Genomic DNA, 8,421 nt, shown 5'->3' on the forward strand with positions numbered 1-8,421 from the left:
GTATCGTGCATCGAACCTGGACTGGCAACTCGTTTCATACATGATATTTTACATGTTTCAATGCCATTCTCCCAAATCTTCCCACCCTCTCCCTCTCTCACAGAGTCCATAAGACTGTTCTATACATCAGTGTCTCTTTTGCTGTCTCGTACACAGGGTTATTGTTACCATCTTTCTAAATTCCATATATATGCGTTAGTATACTGTATTGGTGTTTTTCTTTCTGGCTTACTTCACTCTGTATAATAGGCTCCAGTTTCATCCACCTCATTAGAACTGATTCAAATGTATTCTTTTTGATGGCTGAATAATACTCCATTGTGTATATGTACCACAGCTTGCTTATCCATTCATCTGCTGATGGGCATCTAGGTTGCTTCCATGTCCTGGCTATTATAAACAGTGCTGCGATGAACATTGGGGTACACGTGTCTCTTTCCCTTCTGGTTTCCTCAGTGTGTATGCCCAGCAGTGGGATTGCTGGATCATAAGGCAGGTCTATTTCCAGTTTTTTAAGGAATCTCCACACTGTTCTCCAGAGTGGCTGTACTAGTTTGCATTCCCACCAACAGTGCAAGAGGGTTCCCTTTTCTCCACACCCTCTCCAGCATTTATTACTTGTAGACTTTTGGATCGCAGCCATTCTGACTGGTGTGAAATGGTATCTCATAGCGGTTTTGATTTGCATTTCTCTGATAATGAGTGATGTGGAGCATCTTTTCATGTGTTTGTTAGCCATCTGGATGTCTTCTTTGGAGAAATGTCTATTTAGTTCTTTGGCCCATTTTTTGATTGGGTCATTTATTTTTCTGGAGTTGAGCTGTAGGAGTTGCTTGTATATTCTCGAGATTAGTTGTTTGTCAGTTGCTTCATTTGCTATTATCTTCTCCCATTCTGAAGGCTGTCTTTTCACCTTGCTAATAGTTGCCTTTGATGTGCAGAAGCTTTTAAGGTTAATTAGGTCCCATTTGTTTATTTTTGCTTTTATTTCCAATATTCTGGGAGGTGGGTCATAGAGGATCCTGCTGTGATGTATGTCAGAGAGTGTTTTGCCTATGTTCTCCTCTAGGAGTTTTATAGTTTCTGGTCTTATGTTGAGATCTTTAATCCCTTTTGAGTTTATTTTTGTGTATGGTGTTAGAAAGTGTTCTAGTTTCATTCTTTTACAAGTGGTTGACCAGATTTCCCAGCACCACTTGTTAAAGAGATTGTCTTTAATCCATTGTATATTCTTGCCTCCTTTGTCAAAGATAAGGTGTCCATATGTGTGTGGATTTATCTCTGGGCTTTCTATTTTGTTCCATTGATCTATATTTCTGTCTTTGTGCCAGTACCATACTGTCTTGATAACTGTGGCTTTGTAGTAGAGCCTGAAGTCAGGTAGGTTGATTCCTCCAGTTCCATTCTTCTTTCTCAAGATTGCTTTGGCTATTCGAGGTTTTTTGTATTTCCATACAAATTGTGAAATTATTTGTTCGAGCTCTGTGAAGAATGCTGTTGGTAGCTTGATAGGGATTGCATTGAATCTATAGATTGCTTTGGGTAGTATACTCATTTTCACTATATTGATTCTTCCAATCCATGAACATGGTATATTTCTCCATCTGTTAGTGTCCTCTTTGATTTCTTTCACCAGTGTTTTATAGTTTTCTATATATAGGTCTTTAGTTTCTTTAGGTAGATATATTCCTAAGTATTTTATTCTTTCCGTTGCAATGGTGAATGGAATTGTTTCCTTAATTTCTCTTTCTGTTTTCTCATTATTAGTGTATAGGAATGCAAGGGATTTCTGGATGTTGATTTTATATCCTGCAACTTTACTATAGTCATTGATTAGTTCTAGTAATTTTCTGATGGAGTCTTTAGGGTTTTCTATGTAGAGGATCATGTCATCTGCAAACAGTGAGAGTTTTACTTCTTCTTTTCCAATTTAGATTCCTTTTATTTCTTTTTCTGCTCTGATTTCTGTGGCCAAAACTTCCAAAACTATGTTGAATAGTAATGGTGAAAGTGGGCACCCTTGTCTTGTTCCTGACTTTAGAGGAAATGCTTTCAATTTTTCACCATTGAGGATAATGTTTGCTGTGGGTTTGTCATATATAGCTTTTATTATGTTGAGGCATGTTCCTTCTATTCCTGCTTTCTGGAGAGTTTTTATCATAAATGGATGTTGAATTTTGTCAAAGGCTTTCTCTGCATCTATTGAGATAATCATATGGTTTTTGTTTTTCAATTTGTTGATGTGGTGTATTACATTGATTGATTTGCAGATATTGAAGAATCCTTGCATCCCTGGGATAAAGCCCACTTGGTCATGGTGTATGATCTTTTTAATGTGTTGTTGGATTCTGATTCCTAGAATTTTGTTAAGGATTTTTGCATCTATGTTCATCAGTGATATTGGCCTGTAGTTTTCTTTTTTTGTGGGATCTTTGTCAGGTTTTGGTATTAGGGTGATGGTGGCCTCATAGAATGAGTTTGGAAGTTTACCATCCTCCGAAATTTTCTGGAAGAGTTTGAGCAGGATAGGTGTTAGCTCTTCTCTAAATTTTTGGTAGAATTCAGCTGTGAAGCTCTCTGGACCTGGGCTTGAGTTTGCTGGAAGATTTTTGATTACAGTTTCAATTTCCGTGCTTGTGATGGGTCTGTTAAGATTTTCTCTTTCTTCCTGGTCGAGTTTTGGAAAGTTGTACTTTTCTAAGAATTTGTCCATTTCTTCCTCATTGTCCATTTTATTGGCATATAATTGTTGATAGTAGTCTCTTATGATCCTTTGTATTTCTGTGTTGTTTGTTGTGATCTCTCCATTTTCATTTCTAATTTTATTGATTTGATTTTTCTCCCTTTGTTTCTTGATGAGTCTGGCTAATGGTTTGTCAATTTTATTTATCCTTTCAAAGAACCAGCTTTTGGTTTTGTTGATTTTTGCTATGGTCTCTTTTGTTTCTTTTGCATTTATTTCTGCTCTAATTTTTAAGATTTCTTTCCTTCTACTAACCCCGGGGTTCTTCATTTCTTCCTTTTCTAATTGCTTTAGATGTAGAGTTAGGTTATTTATTTGACTTTTTTCTTGTTTCTTGAGGTGTGCCTGTATTGCTACGAACTTTCCCCTTAGGACTGCTTTTACCGTGTCCCACAGGTTTTGGGTTGTTGTGTTTTCATTTCCATTCGTTTCTATGCAAATTTTGATTTCTTTTTTGATTTCTTCTGTGATTTGTTGGTTATTCAGCAGCGTGTTGTTCAGCCTCCATATGTTGGATTTTTTAATAGTTTTTCTCCTGTAATTGAGATCTAATCTTACTGCATTGTGGTCAGAAAAGATGCTTGGAATGATTTCTATTTTTTTGAATTTACCAAGGCTAGCTTTATGGCCCAGGATGTGATCTATCCTGGAGAAGGTTCCATGTGCGCTTGAGAAGAAGGTGAAATTCATTGTTTTGGGATGAAATGTCCTATAGATATCAATTAGGTCTAACTGGTCTATTGTATCATTTAAAGTTTGTGTTTCCTTGTTAATTTTCTGTTTAGTTGATCTATCCATAGGTGTGAGTGGGGTATTAAAGTCTCCCACTATTATTGTGTTATTGTTAATTTCTTCTTTCATACTTGTTAGCATTTGTCTTACATACTGCGGTGCTCCCGTGTTGGGTGAATATATATTTATAATTGTTATATCTTCTTCTTGGATTGATCCTTTGATCATTATGTAGTGACCATCTTTGTCTCTTTTCACAGTCTTTGTTTTAAAGTCTCTTTTATCTGATATGAGTATTGCTACTCCTGCTTTCTTTTGGTCCCTATTTGCATGGAAAATCTTTTTCCAGCCCTTCACTTTCAGTCTGTATGTGTTATTTTAATTGGAGGCTAATTACTTAAAAAACTGGAAATAGAACTGCCTTATGACCCAGCAATCCCACTGCTGGGCATACACACCGAGGAAACCAGAATTGAAAGAGACACATGTACCCCAATGTACATCACAGCACTGTTTATAATAGCCAGGACATGGAGGCATTTCTTACTTAATTAGTTCATGTATTTCTCACCACACTGCTGAAGGATGGGCAACATTATTCCTCTTTTCCGAGGAGAATGCTGAGGTCTATGGGTAATCATCTCCAGGATTTATATCCAGGTCCTTTGACATCTTCGTGGGGTCCATGCAGCCTCTTGAGATTGAGAGTGAGAGGTGAGTCCTGAGACCACACCTCATTGATTAACCTATAACTTAGGCAAGTTATTTCCCTAATCGATATAGTCCTTCCCCGCTTCCCCATCTCAGCATCCCACCTCCTGCATATCTGGTACTGCTTGTCCTTCATTTTAGACAACCTGGTTCGTAGGACCAATCTACACCCCATGCAGAAGGAGCAAAAATAGTCTAATTTATTATCCAGCATTCCTTTATCAGTTTAGTCAGCCATTCATTTATGAAATATATTTCTGAGTGCCCACTATTTGCCAGGCATTGTTCTAGGTGTTGAGAGGTAGAGCAAGCAGTAATACAGACTAGAGTCTCGTGTTTGAGATCTACCCTGGTGCGCTGAGCGCAGGCAGCTGTGACCGGGGTACTGAGCGCGGCTGAGAGGAGCCACCCCACGTCCGAGTTCAGGGGCAGCAGCCGAGAGTAGCAGATAGCGACGGCACAGGAACGTCCGAGAGGAGGTACCCCGCATCCGAGGTCAGGGGCAGCGACGAGAGGAGTTACCCTGCGTCTGAGGTCAGGGGCGGTGGCCGGGAGGAGCTACCCCACGCCCCCACGCCCAAGGCCAGGGGCAGTGGCTGGGAAGACCAACCCCACGTCCAAGGAACTGTAGTTGCGCGGGCACAGGAGGGCCTAGAGGAGCTATCCCACGTTGAAAGTCAGGAAGGGTGGCGGTGAGGAGATACCCCTCGTCCAAGGTAAGGAGCAGCGGCTGCACTTAGCTGGAGCAGCCATGAAGAGATACCCCACGCCCAAGGTAAGAGAGACCCAAGTAAGACGGTAGGTGTTGCAAGAGGGCATCAGAGGGCAAACACACTGAAACCATACTCACAAAAAACTAGTCAATCTAATCACACAAGGACCACAGCCTTGTCTAACTCAATGAAACTAAGCCATGCCCGTGGGGCAACCCAAGATGGGCGGGTCATGGTGGAGAGATCTGACAGAATGTAGTCCACTGGAGAAGGGAATGGCAAACCACTTCAGTATTCTTGCCTTGAGAACCCCATGAACAGTATGAAAAAGCAAAATGATAGGATACTGAAAGAGAAACTCCCCAGTTCAGTAGGTGCCCAATATGCTACTGGAGATCAGTGGAGAAATAACTCCAGAGAGAATGAAGGGATGGAGCCAAAGCAAAAACAATACCCACCTATGGATGTGACTGGTGATAGAAGCAAGGTCCGATGCTTTAAAGAGCAATATTGCATAGGAACCTGGAATGTCAGGTCCATGAATCAAGGCAAATTGGAAATGGCCAAACAAGAGATGGCAAGAGTGAATGTCGACATTCTAGGAATCAGCGAACTAAAATGGACTGGAATGGGTGAATTTAACTCAGATGACCATTATATCTACTACTGCGGGCAGGAATCCCTCAGAAAAAATGGAGTAGCCATCATGGTCAACAAAAGAGTCCGAAATGCAGTACTTGGATGCAATCTCAAAAACGACAGAATGATCTCTGTTCGTTTCCAAAGCAAATCACTCAATATCACAGTAATCCAAGTCTATGCCCCAACCAGTAATGCTGAAGAAGCTGAAGTTGAATGGTTCTATGAAGACCTACAAGACCTTTTAGAACTAACACTCAAAAAAGATGTCCTTTTCATTATAGGGGACTGGAATGCAAAAGTAGGAAGTCAAGAAACACCTGGAGTAACAGGCAAATTTGGCCTTGGAATACAGAATGAAGCAGGGCAAAGACTAATAGAGTTTTGCCAAGAAAATGCGCTGATCAGAGCAAATACCCTCTTCCAACAACACAAGAGAAGACTCTACACATGGATATCACCAGATGGTCAACACTGAAAGCAGATTGATTATATTCTTTGCAGCCAAAGATGGAGAAGCTCTATACAGTCAGCAAAAACAAGACCAGGAGCTGACTGTGGCTCAGACCATGAACTCCTTATTTCCAAATTCAGACTTAAATTGAAGAAAGTAGGGAAAACCACTAGACCATTCGGGTATGACCTAAATCAAATCCCTTATGATTATACAGTGGAAGAGAGAAATAGATTTAAGAGCCTAGATCTGATAGATAGACTGCCTGATGAACTATGGAATGAGGTTCGTGACATTGTACAGGAGACAGGGATCAAAACCATTCCCATGGAAAAGAAATACAAAAAAGCAAAATGGCTGTCTGTGGAGGCCTTACAAATAGCTGTGAAAAGAAGAGAAGTGAAAAGCAAAGTAGAAAAGGAAAGATATAAGCATCTGAATGCAGAGTTCCAAAGAATAGCAAGAAGAGATAAGAAAGCCTTCTTCAGTGATCAATGCAAAGAAATAGAGGAAAACAACAGAATGGGAATGATTAGAGATCTCTTCAAGAAAATCAGAGATACCAAAGGAACATTTCATGCAAAGATGAGCTCGATAAAGGACAGAAATGGTATGGACCTAACAGAAGCAGAAGATATTAAGAAGAGATGGCAAGAATACACAGAAGGACTGTACAAAAAAGATCTTCATGACCCAGATAATCACGATGGTGTGATCACTGACCTAGAGCCAGACATCCTGGAATGTGAAGTCAAGTGGGCCTTAGGAAGCATCACTATGAACAAAGCTAGTGGAGGTGATGGAATTCCAGTTGAGCTATTCCAAATCCTGAAAGATGATGCTGTGAAAGTGCTGCACTCAATATGCCAGCAAATTTGGAAAACTCAGCAATGGCCACAGGACTGGAAAAGGTCAGTTTTCATTCCAATCCCAAAGAAAGGCAATGCCAAAGAATGCTCAAACTACTGCACAATTGCACTCATCTCACACGCTAGTAAAGTAATGCTCAAACTTCTCCAAGCCAGGCTTCAGCAATATGTGAACCGTGAACTTCTTGATGTTCAGGCTGGCTTTAGAAAAGGCAGAGGAACCAGAGATCAAATTGCCAACATCTGCTGGATCATGGAAAAAGCAAGAAAGTTCCAGAAAAACATCTATTTCTGCTTTATTGACTATTCCAAAGCCTTTGACTGTGTGGATCACAATAAACTGTGGAAAATTCTGAAAGAGATGGGAATACCAGACCACCTGATCTGCCTCTTGAGAAATTTGTATGCAGGTCAGGAAGCAACAGTTAGAACTGGACATGGAACAACAGACTGGCTCCAAATAGGAAAAGGAGTTCATCAAGGCTGTATATTGTCACCCTGTTTATTTAACTTCTATGCAGAGTACATCATGAGAAACGCTGGACTGGAAGAAACACAAGCTGGAATCAAGATTGCCGGAAGAAATATCAATAACCTCATATATGCAGATGACACCACCCTTATGGCAAAAGTGAAGAGGAACTCAAAAGCCTCTTGATGAAAGTGAAAGTGGAGAGTGAAAAAGTTGGCTTAAAGCTCAACATTCAGAAAACGAAGATCATGGCATCAGGTCCTATCACTTCATGGGAAATAGATGGGGAAACAGTGGAAACAGTGTCAGACTTTATTTTTCTGGGCCCCAAAATCACTGCAGATGGTGACTGCAGCCTTGAAATTAAAAGACGCTTACTCCTTGGAAGGAAAGTTATGACCAACCTACATAGCATATTCAAAAGCAGAGACATTACTTTGCCAACAAAGGTTCATCTAGTCAAGGCTATGGTTTTTCCTGTGGTCATGTATGGATGTGAGAATTGGACTGTGAAGAAGGCTGAGCGCCGAAGAATTGATGCTTTTGAACTGTGGTGTTGGAGAAGACTCTTGAGAGTCCCCTGGACTGCAAGGAGATCCAACCAGTCCATTCTGAAGGAGATCAGCCCTGGGATTTCTTTGGAAGGAATGATGCCAAAGCTGAAACTCCAATACTTTGGCCACCTCATGCGAAGAGTTGACTCATTGGAAAAGACTTGATGCTGGGAAGGATTGGGGGCAGAAGGAGAAGGGGATGACAGAGGATGAGTTGGCTGGATGGCATCACTGACTCAATGGACGTGAGTCTGAGTGAACTCTGGGAGTTAGTGATGGACAGGGAGGCCTGGCGTGCTGCGATTCATGGGGTCGCAAAGAGTCGGACACGACTGAGCGACTGATCCGATCTGATCTGATCTGGTGCCTGGGAGAGTGTCTCCCCAAAAGACAGGCAGTGTAGTATATTGGAGGCCACACATATTTCAGATGTGATTCATCTGGGTTCAAATTCTCTTTCAATTTACATTCCCACCAACAATACAAGAGGGTTCCCTTTTCTCCACTCCTTCTCCAGCATTTATTGTTTATAGA

Source organism: Bubalus kerabau, chromosome 19, assembly GCF_029407905.1.
Source record: "Bubalus kerabau isolate K-KA32 ecotype Philippines breed swamp buffalo chromosome 19, PCC_UOA_SB_1v2, whole genome shotgun sequence".
Taxonomy (NCBI): domain Eukaryota; kingdom Metazoa; phylum Chordata; class Mammalia; order Artiodactyla; family Bovidae; genus Bubalus; species Bubalus kerabau.